Source organism: Hyla sarda, chromosome 5 (assembly GCF_029499605.1).
Source record: "Hyla sarda isolate aHylSar1 chromosome 5, aHylSar1.hap1, whole genome shotgun sequence".
In the NCBI taxonomy this organism is placed as follows: Eukaryota; Metazoa; Chordata; class Amphibia; order Anura; family Hylidae; genus Hyla; species Hyla sarda.
The window spans coordinates 335,675,149-335,687,326 of record NC_079193.1 but is presented as its reverse complement, the minus strand read 5'-3'; positions in this window follow the sequence as shown (position 1 = coordinate 335,687,326).

Genomic DNA, 12,178 nt, shown 5'->3' with positions numbered 1-12,178 from the left:
TAGTGGAGCTGGGAAGATCGCCTGAATGGAGGCAGAAAGCAGGCCCACAACCCGAGCAATTGAACAAAGAGTAACTGTCTCCGTGTTCAGGATGGAATAGATCTCCCTTCGAATAGTCTTAGTCTTCCTTTCAGAAGATTGGAGGAGAGCTGATTGGGTATTCACTAAGAAACCCAGAAACTCTACTTCTTTGGAGGGGAAAATAATTGATTTTTCCATATTGATTATAAAGCCTATATTGGAAAACAGGGATGTGGTCCATTGAATGTGTAGTTGAATCAGGGGTAAGGACTGAGCCATGAGAAGGATGTTGTCCAAGTAAATAATGAGACGGACACCACAAGCTCTTAGAAGTGCTACAATCTGCCTGAGAAGCTTGGTGAAACACCAAGGGGCGGAAGAAAGGCCGAAGGGCAGACTGGTGAACTGCCATTTCTGATCCTTCCATAAAAATTGGAGGTAAGGTTGAGAAAGATGATGCATGGGTATAGTCAGGTAAGCGTCCTTGAGATCTATCTTTGCTAACCAATCGTTTGGTAAGAGTAGATCTCTCAATAGATGGATGCCTTCCATCTTGAAGTGATGGTAACAAACATAGTTGTTTAGGATTTTCAGATTTATTACCGGTCTGAAACCGCCATCCTTCTTTTTTTTACCAGAAAAAGGTAGCTCAGAAACCCTGGAATATGAGGAGGTACTGGAATAATGGCATTTTTTGAACTTAGTTCCTTGATTTCCATGTCTATGAGATTTTGATTGTCCTCTGACATATAGATTGGTTGAGGAGTCAGGGTTTGAGATGGAAGACAAATGAATTCTATCTGATAACCTAGAATGGTGTTTAGGACCCATGAATCTGTGGTTATCATTGCCCAAACATGGGAAAATATGCTATCCTTCCTCCCAATGGAAGTGGGAAAGAAGATATCAGTGGTCGACTTACCTGAATTGGGTCTGGATCTAGGGTATCCATGGTGTCCTCTGGCTCTCCAGGGTCTTCCTCTCGTTGGGAAGAAAGGGCTGGGTTGGTATGAAGTAGTGGGATTTGCAAATCTGTCTGGCTTAGGAGGGGCACGATTGTATCGTCTGTCTTGGACTTGTTGGCTGGGAAAATTGCCCCTTCTTTTCCCAGCCTTGGGAAAAACACAGGGCTGGAAGACTTTCTTGAGTGATGTCTGTGCTTTGTCCAGAGACGAAAACAGGGAGACTTTCTTTAATGAAGGTGTCCCTGAATAGCAAGCCATCCGTAGGGGAGTCAGGCTCGGAGGTGGCTAGGTTAATAAGTTGGGGGTCCAATTTCAAAAGGATGGATCTTTTCCGTTCTGTACAAATAGCGGAATTTATTCCACCATATATGCATAGAGCTCTTTGAGCCCAGCCCTTGAGCGTATCTAAATTGACAGGATCGGATGAAGAACTTGCCTCCTCAGTCAGGTCCAAAATCTTAGTGAAAGGACCTAAGAGATCTAAAAAACGATCTTGAATTGTGCGGAATGAACGATCCACACCTTTCTTGGGATTTTTCCCAGACTTATTAACAAATTTGACTAGTGTAGGGTCAATGTCTGGAGTGAGATATAATTTGTGTGGAATGATGGGTCTCGGGCATTCAGCCCACAATCTATTCCGAGTGGCCTTATCTAGAGGCTTTCTCATCCACAACGTTAAAAATTGTGACACATTAGCATGAGGGGACCATTCCCCCGAACGTGGATGTTTGAGAAGGCTCGGGTCAAAATAAGGAATGCCCGAGCTGTCGGTGATTACTGTTTTGGGTTCCTCAGAGGTTAAAGCGGTATCATCATTATCTGAGATATCCTCATAGTTTGAATCAGACTCAAAAACTTCCCCCTCCTCAGATGAGGATTGATCAGTGGAGGTATTATAAGAATCTGGTTTGTTCCTGTGAGAAATTTTGTGTGCCCGAATATCATCTGTCTCCTCTCGGGCAGAGGGTATGGGATGCAGCTTTTTGAAAAAGCGGTATGGGAGACCTGGTCCTTGGCCGTTTTAGGCTTTTTATGTGATTTCTGCGGACCGGTATGTAATATAGGCCGTTTATGGGAGGCCTTCCCAGATCTTTTCCAGCCTTTTGCTAGCTGAGATGAAGAATTCTCTGCAGACTAAAATTGATCAGACGGGGTAGAGGGCCCAGCTTTGGGAGATTTATGTGGTCTCTGATGAGACATGACCAAAGCCATAGACTGGGCTACAATATCGGGGATAGTAGCCATGGCTTTGCGGACAGACAAGTCCACCATGGATTGTATGGCATTACTCTCAGACATGGTAAGGTTAGAGGTCTCAGAGATTATTGAGGTATTTTCATTAGCCATAGTAAAAACAAGTATGTATATATACTATTATATATGATACCTCAGAGTAACTGACTGTAATGAAGAGTGCCAACCAGTAGATGGCGCAGTGGTACAAAAAATGTCTGAGGGAGAGTAATTGACAAGAGAATGAAACAAAATAACAATTTCTGCCGAACTGAGGTACGGAGGAATGGTGTGTACAGCTGCCTGACAGGATACCTCACACACGGCGAATATTGCAGGGTGAGCGCGCGAAGCTGAGAACCAGCTCGGGTAGTATCGCGGGAACTCCGGCGTCAGCCGGAGACCGAAATACGGGGAGAAGGAGAAAAAACACAGAGACGCCGCAATGAAGGAACAGAAGATAAGGTATTTTTACAGTAAAGACGGTAACTAATATAAATTTAGAGAAGAGTATGGGACAAAATGCAGTACAAGACGAACGGCAAAGAGACCGTGGGGGGAGAAACCAGTATAAGTAAGAAAAAGGTAACAGATATGAACGGAGGGGAAATTTGATAATGGGCAGCTTTAATAGAGAAGGTATATTCCCCTTTAAAAAAAATTTTAAAACCAAATAAACCATAAACAATATGAGAAATATCATATACTGTCTGTGAGGAGAAAAATACACAATAATGAACTTATCTGCAGCATGGAGCAGCAAAGAAGAGGAAGTAATGCTCTTAGTCATGCCTTATATCACCTGTACTGGCCTCTGATTGGCTACCTGCTACCTTCTTATTTGCATATCTAACGTCTTTTTTTCTGTATACCTATGTTATTCATTGCTGTTATACCTTATGAGTAGTAAAGAAGACATGCAAAATGGAGCCTCCAGTCTTGTAATAAAATCCTTTTTATTTTGCAGACATATGAAGGCTGTATTTTAACTCCTTAAATGGGCGCTGTCAAATTCAAAAACGTTTTATATGTTGTACATCTTGGCAAAACATTAACCTTTTTTAATATACTTCATAAGAAAATGTTATTTCCTTTTTATAGAAATCACGGCTTATAAAATACTGGCTTTGTCCAAAGTGAACCACAGGCATGGACAAAGTCCAGTTAGGGAGGGTGGGCTAGCACTCCTCTGTGCTCTCTCCTGTCTGATGGCACTCCTCTGTGCTCTCTCCTGTCTGATGGCACTCCTCTGTGCTCTCTCCTGTCTGATGGCACTCCTCTGTGCTCTCTCCTGTCTGATGGCACTCCTCTGTGCTCTCTCATGTCTGATGGCACTCCTCTGTGCTCTCTCCTGTCTGATGGCACTCCTCTGTCCTCTCTCCTGTCTGATAGTAGAGAGCACAGAGGAGTACTATCAGACAGGAGAGAGCACAGAGGAATACTAGCCCACCCTCACTTACTGAACTTTGTCCATACCTATGCTTCAGCTTGGTTAAAGCCATGATTTCATAAGAAAATTTCCTTTACTTTTTATAGAAATCATGGCTTATAAAGTGTATCTTGTTTTGTCAAGATGTACAACATATAAAAAGTTTTTGTATCTGACAGTGCCCATTTAAGGACAAAGGATGTACCTGAATGCCCCCGTCCTGCTTCATAGCGGGGTGGTCCCAACGGCTATCAGCTGCCGGGACCCGTGGCCAATACCGGACATCCCGGTGATGCCCAGCATTAACATCTTAGACTCGGCAATCAAAGTTGATTGATGCGTCTTTAATAATAATAATAATAATTTAATAATTTATAATAATAATTTAATAATAATCTATATATATATATATATATATATATATATATATATATATATATATAATATAATTTGCGAGCTAAGTGCCTCACTATTTCATAGTTTCACATTTGCATCTAATACACCATAGCTGTATAGCTCTTCATGTTTTAACTGCATATTCATGTTGCACCTATATCCTTGTGCTGGCAGTGTGCTGCTGCATTCTTCTGTTGCTGTATATCTAGCCTAGTAGCGTGCACCTGTAGGCCAGGTCCATATAATAGTTTGGTATCAACTAAAGTGCTGGCTGACTTATTCTTTGTCTGTATTGCACATACGGGGGAGTGGCTACCTCCATGTTGGCCTTGCACCCCACCCACCTCTATCAGGTGTGTATATAAGGTGTCTTGGATGTTCCAGACCCTGCCATGCTTACTGAACTGTTCACACAGAGGCATATTCACAGTGTAGGGTCCGTCCCAATGAGGCCACCTTATCGCGGTGGGACGGTCCAAGCTATTTGACCGCCGGCGGAGACAAATTTGCGAGCTAAGTGCCTCACTATTTCATAGTTTCACATTTGCATCTATTACACCATAGCTGTATAGCTCTCCATGTTTTAACTGCATATTCATGTTGCACCTATATCCTTGTGCTGGCAGTGTGCTGCTGCATTCTTCTGTTGCTGTATATATATAATATATATATATATATATATATATATATATATATATATATATATATAAAAAACTCAACTGTATGTATGTTCCACAAAAACGTCCAAACGCCTAAAGATATTAACATGAAACTTGGCACACATGTTACTTATATGTCAACGACAAACATAGGATAGGTGATTTAATCCTTACTCACCCCCATTTGCCAGGGGCGGGGCTAATGTTGGAAGTCCCATTCAAGTCTATGGGAAATATATGTTACTGCATAACTTCCAAACGGCTGGAGATATTACGATAATACTTGGTCACATGTTACTTATATGTCCACTAAAAATATAGGATAGTTAATTTAACCCTTAACCACCCCCATTTGTGAGGGTCAGGGTTTTTGTTTAAAGTCCCATGAAAAACAATGGGAAATGTATGTTCTCACATAACTTCTGTACGGCTGGAGATATTTCAATACCTGGTGCACATATTACAGGTCGGGATAGGAGGTCGAGTTAGGAGGTCGGGATATGAAGACCAGATTTGAGGACAGGATAGGACAGGATAGGAGGTCGGGATAGGAGGTCGAGTTAGGAGGTCGGGATAAGAGGACGGGATAGGAGGTGGAGATAGGAGGTCGGGATATGAGGACGGGATAGGAGGTGGAGATAGGAGGTCGGGATATGAGGACGGGATAGGAGGTGGAGATCGGAGGAAGGGATAGGAGGTCAAGTTAGGAGGTCGGGATAAGTGGACGGGATAGGAGGTCGGGATATGAGGACGGGATAGGAGGTCAAGTTAGGAGGTCGGGATAAGTGGACGGGATAGGAGGCCAAGATAGGAGTAGGAGATAGGAGAATGGGACAGGAGGTGGGATAGGAGGTCGGGTTATGAGGACGGGATATGGGGTTGGGATATGACAACAATATATGGGGATGGGATATAAAGTCAAAAGCTTCCTCCTCTGTTGATTTTGCTCCCCAACAAGGATGAGGAAGGAAAAACTGGGCAACGCCGGGTACTCAGCTAGTGTGTGTATATTATATATATATATATATATATATATATATATATATATATATATATATATATATATATATATATATAAAACTCAACGTGTGTGTATGTATGTATGTATGTATGTGTGTATGTTCCAGCATCACGTCCAAATGGCTAAAGATATTAACATGAAACTTGGCACACATGTTACTTATATGTCAACAACAAACATAGGATAGGTGATTTAACCCTTACTCACCCCCCATTTGCCAGGGGCGGGTTTTATGTTTAAAGTCCCATACAAGTCAATGGGAAATACATGTTACTGCATAACGTCCAAACGGCTGGAGATATTTCGATAATACTTGGTCACATGTTACTTATATGTCCCCTTAAAATATAGGATAGTTAATTTAACCCTTAACTACCCCCATTTGTGAGGGTCGGTGGTTTTGTTTAAAGTCCCATGCAAATCAATGGGAAATGTATGTTCCCACATAACTTCCGTACGGCTGGAGATATTTCATAACTGGTGCACATATTACGGGTCGGGATAGGAGGACGGGAAAAGGAGGTCGAGATATGAGGACGGGAAAGGAGGACGGGATAGATGGACGGCGAAGGAGGATGGGATAGGAGGACGGCATAGGAGGTCGGGATATGATGATTGGATAGGAGGTCGGGATATGACAACAATATATGAGGACGGGATATGAAGTCAAAAGCTTCCTCAACTCAACGTGTGTGTGTATGTATGTATGTGTGTATGTTCCAGCATCACGTCCAAACGGCTAAAGATATTAACATGAAACTTGGCCACATGTTACTTATATGTCAACAACAAACATAGGATAGGTGATTTAACCCTTACTCACCCCCATTTGCCAGGGGCGGGGTTTATGTTTAAAGTCCGATACAAGTCAATGGGAAATATATGTTACTGCATAATTTCCAAACGGCTGGAGATATTTCGATAATACTTGGTCACATGTTACCTTTATGTCCACTTAAAATATAGGATAGTTAACTTAACCCTTAACCACCCCCATTTGTGAGGGTCGGGGGTTTTGTTTAAAGCCCCATGCAAATCAATGGAAAATGTATGTTCCCATATAACTTCCGTACGGCTGGAGATATTTCAATAACTGGTACACATATTACGGGTCGACATAGGAGGTCGGGATAGGAGGTCGGAATAGGAGGACGGGATAGGAGGTCGTGATAGGAGGACGTGATAGGAGGACGGGATAGGAGGACGGGATAGATGGACGGGATAGGAGGACGGGATAGGAGGACGGGATAGGAGGACGGGATAGATGGACGGGATAGGAGGTCGGGATATGATGACGGGATAGGAGGTCGGGATATGACAACAATATATGAGGACGGGATATGAAGTCAAAAGCTTCCTCCTTTGTTTATTTTCCTCCCCAACAAGGATTAGGAATAAAAAACCGGGCAACGCCGGGTACTCAGCTAGTATATATATATATATATAAAACTCAATGTGTGTGTGTGTATGTATGTATGTATGTATGTTCCCGCATCACGTCCAAGCGGCTAAAGATATTAACATGAAACTTGGCACACATGTTACTAATATGTCAACAACAAACATAGGATAGGTGATTTAACCCTTACTCACCCCCATTTGCCAGGGGCGGGGTTTATGTTTAAAGTCCCATACAAGTCAATGGGAAATATATGTTACTGCATCATTTCCAAATGGCTGGAGATATTATGATAATACTTGGTCACATGTTACTTATATGTCCACTTAAAATATAGGATAACTAATTTAACCCTTAACTACCCCCATTTGTGAGGGTCGCGGTATTTGTTTAAAGTCCTATGCAAATCAATGGGAAATGTATGTTCCCACATAACTTCCGTACGGCTGGAGATATTTCAATACCTGGTCACATATTACAGGTCGGGATAGGAGATCGAGATAGGAGGACGGGATAGGAGATCGAGATAGATGGACTGAATAGGGAGACGAGATAGGAGGACGGGATAGAAGGTCGAGATATGATGACGGAATAGGAGGACGGGATATGAGGACGGGATATGAGGACGGGATATGGGGTTGGGATATGACAACAATATATGAGGACGGGATATGAAGTCAAAAGCTTCCTCCTTTGTCTATTTTTCTCCCCAACAAGGATTAGGAAGGAAAATCCGGGAACGCCGGGTACTCAGCTAGTGTATTTATATATATAAAACTCAACGTGTGTGTATGTATGTATGTATGTTCCAGCATTACGTCCAAACAGCTAAAGATATTAACATGAAACTTGGCACACACGTTACTTATATGTCAACAACAAACATAGGATAGGTAATTTCACCCTTACTCACCCACATTTGCCAGAGGCAGGGTTTATGTGTAAAGTCCCATACAAGTCAATGGGAAATACATGTTACAGCATAACTTCCAAACGGCTGGAGATATTTTGATAATACTTGGTCACATGTTACTTATATGTCCACTTAGTTTATTTAACCCTTAACTACCCCCATTTGTGAGGGTCAGGATTTTTGTTTAAAGTCCCATGCAAATCAATGGGAAATGTTTGTTCCCACGTAACTTCCATACGGCTGGAGATATTTCAATACCTGATACACATATTACGGGTCGGGATAGGAGGATGGGATAGGAGGTCGGGATAGGAGGTCGGGATAGGAGGTCGGGATAGGAGGTCGGGATAGGAGGTCGGGATAGGAGGACGGAATAGGGGGTCGAGATAGGAGGTCGGGATAGGAGGTCGGGATAGATGGACTGGATAGGAGGTCGAGATAGGAGGATGGGATAGGAGGTCGGAATAGGAGGTCGAGATAGGAGGACGGGACAGGAGGACGGGATAGGAGGTCGAGATAGGAGGTCGGGATAGGAGGTCGGGATAAGAGGTCGAGATAGGAGGACGGGATAGGAGTACGGGATAGGAGGTCGGGATAGGAGATTGGGATAGGAGGACGGGATAGGAGGTAGGGATAGGAGGATGGGGTAGGAGGTCATGAGAGGAGATTGGGATAGGAGGACGGGATAGGAGGTTGGCATATGAGGAAAGGAAATGGGGTTGGAATATGACAACAATATATGAGGACGGGATATGAAGTCAAAAGCTTCCTCCTTTGTTTATTTTCCTCCCCAACAAGGATTAGGAAGGAAAAACCGGGCAACGCCGGGTGCTCAGCTAGTGTATATATAAAACTCTGTGTGTGTATGTATGTATGTGTGTGTGTGTGTGTATGTATGTATGTGTGTATGTTCCAGCATCACGTCCAAACGGCTAAAGATATTAACATGAAACTTGGCCACACGTTACTTATATGTCAACAACAAACATAGGATATGTGATTTAACCCTTACCCACCCCCATTTGCCAGGGTTGGGGTTTATGTTTAAAGTCTCATACAAGTCAATGGGAAATATATGTTACAGCATAACTTCCAAACGGCTGGAGATATTTCCATAATACTTGGTCACATGTTACTTATATGTCCACAAAAAATATAGGATAGTTAATTTAACCCTTAACTACCCCAATTTGTGAGGGTCGGGGTTTTTGTTTAAAGTCCTATGCAAATAAATGGGAAATGGATGTTCCCACATAACTTCCAGACGGCTGGAGATATTTCAATACCTGGTACACATATTACGGGTTGGGATATGAAGTCGGGATAGGAGGTCGGCATAGGACGACGAGATAGATGGACGGATAGGAGGTCGAGATAGATGGACAGGATAGGAGGTAGGGATATGATGACGTGATAGGAGGTCAGGATATGGGGTTGGGATATGAAGTCAAAAGTTTCCTCCTTTGTTTGTTTTCCTCCCCAACAAGGATTAGGAAGGAAAAACCGGGCAACGCCGGGTACTCAGCTAGTTTATTAATAATAATAATAATAATAAAAAGGTAATGTGAATTTACCCCTTCTCTAATAAGTTTGAATCCCTTTTCCCTTTTAAAAATGTAAAGGAAAGTAAACGTATTTGGTACCGCCGTGTGTGTAAATGTCCGAATTATAAAAATATTATTAAACCGCACGGTCAATGGCGCTTATGTAAAAAAAAAATACCAAAGGCCAAAATTGCGTATTTTTGGTCACTTTGTACACCCCTATAAAAAGCAAATAAAAATTCCCCTGAAAACAGGTTACTGATAAACTACAGATCACGGCTCAAAATGAGTCCCACACATCCCTGTATATGGAAAAATAAAAAAGTTAGAGGTCAGAAGAGGAGCTTTTCAAACTTACTAATTTTGATGGTGCAAAAAGTTATAAATTTACAGCAGAAGTAAAACAAAATCAAACCTATAAAAGTTGGGTATCAATTTCATCGTATTGTCATTTTTACTGAAAAATGCACTGCGTAGAATCGGAGAGCCCCCAAATTTATTTATTAATTAATTTCTTTTTTTAATTCAATTTTGCCAATTTTCTCCGTATATTTTGTGGTGAAATGATTGATGGTATTACAAAGTACAATTGGTGGCGCAAAAACAAGCCAGAATATTGAAAGGGTTATGATTTTTGGAAGGTAAGGGGGAAAAATTTAAGTGCAAAAATGTATTTTAAAAAACTGTGGTCCTTTAAAGGGTCCTCCGGTGGAATTTTTTATTTTTTTTTTTTAAATCATCTGGTGCTAGAAAGTTAAACAGATTTGTAAATTACTTCTATTAAAAAAATCTTTATCCTTCCAGTACTTATTAGTGTCTGTATATTACAGAGAAAGTTCCTTTCTTTTTGGAATTTTTTTTTTCCGTCCACCGTGCTCTCTGCTGACACCTCTGTCCGTATCAGGAACTGTTCAGAGTAGCATAGGTTTGCTATGAAGATTTGTTCCTGCTCTGGACAGTTCCTGATAGGGACAAAGGTGTCAGTGGAGAGGAAAAAAAATCCAAAAAGAAAAGAACTTTCTCTGTAGTATATAGCAGCTAATAAGTACTAGAAGGATAAAGATTTTTTAATGGAAGTCATTTACAAATCTGTTTAACTTTCTGGCACCAGTTGATTAAAAACAAAATGTTTGTTTTCCATCAGAGTACCCCTTTAAGAGGTAAAAACCTCAATTCAGGTCTTTGCCACATCTTCACTGATATAATATTGCATGAGAAATACCTACTCAATAATGGTTTGGTCCATCTATTTGGGCAATGCCACACGATGTTAAAGGGGTAGTCCAGTGGTGAAAAACGTATCCCCTATCCTAAGGATAGGGGATAAGTTTGAGATTGCAGGGGGTCTGACCGCTGGGGCCCCCTGCGATCTCTCTGTACGGGGGCCAGGCTCTCCGGCCAGATAGCGGGTGTCGACCCCCGCACGAAGCGGCGGCTGACACGCCCCCTCAATACATCGCTATGGCAGAGCCGGAGATTGCCGAAGGCAGCACTCCGGCTCTGCCATAGAGTTGTATTGAGGGGGCGTGTTGGCCGCCGCTTCGTGAAGAGGTCAACACGCTCCCTTCGCGCGGGCTGTCGGGGCCCCGTACAGGAGATCGCGGGGAGCCCCAGCGATCGGACCACCCGCGATCTGCAACTTATCCCCTATCCTTAGGTGAGGGGATAAGTTGTTCACCACTTGTTCACTACTGGACTACTCCTTTAAAGATCCTTCATACTCGACCTGACCTATGCCCACTGCAGTTCCATCCATTGTAAACATTTTTTTGGGGAGTGGGAGCAGATTTAACAGCCTGTTCCAGCATCTCTCACTAATGGGGTTTCAGACCGGTGAGTTTTTGGGTCTAGGCAGTGTGGAGAAATTATTGTTGTATTCTTTCAACCACTACCGAAGACGCTGAGTACTGTTCTTTTCAAAGATGGCACTGTGGTCAGGTAAGACCTCCTAAAGATATGGATGTCGATGGTCAACTAACGGGTACTATAGGATTCTCTATCCAAGAATTGTGGTATGATGACCAACAGACCTAGGCCATGCCAGGAAAATGCTTCCCAGGCCATGACACCGCCCTCTCTGCCCGTTGAACTCCAGCAGCGCACCCACAGTATATAGCAGAAAGGTAAGTTCACATGTAAACAGATTTGATGCACAGAATTTTCTGCTGCAGATTTCAATGTAAACTAAATGACTGAGCACAGCTTCTAATCTGCAGTTACAAATCCTGCGCATCAAATCTGTGCAGGATCCTGTATGTGTGAACGTACCCTTATGCTTTTTTTTGTCAGAGGTGGACCCAGACATTCCTGTGTTTTAGCAGGAAGCTGGGCTCATGGTTCACGACGATCTTCTGTCAGGTGTCCAAGGCCCGTTGGGGGAGATTTATCATTGTACTTAGAGATTCCCCCCCCCCCCCTTCGGGCACACTATACTTTGCACTTGCGCCTAAGCTGTTTTCTGAATTTTGTGGGTACACACAAAGTAACAAGCAGCCTTACCTAACCAACTTTGCTTTAATTTTGCAGTGGTTGCGAATTTATGAAGTGCGATGTTGCACGTAGGCTTAAAAAAAAGTCACAAACCCCTCTATAATG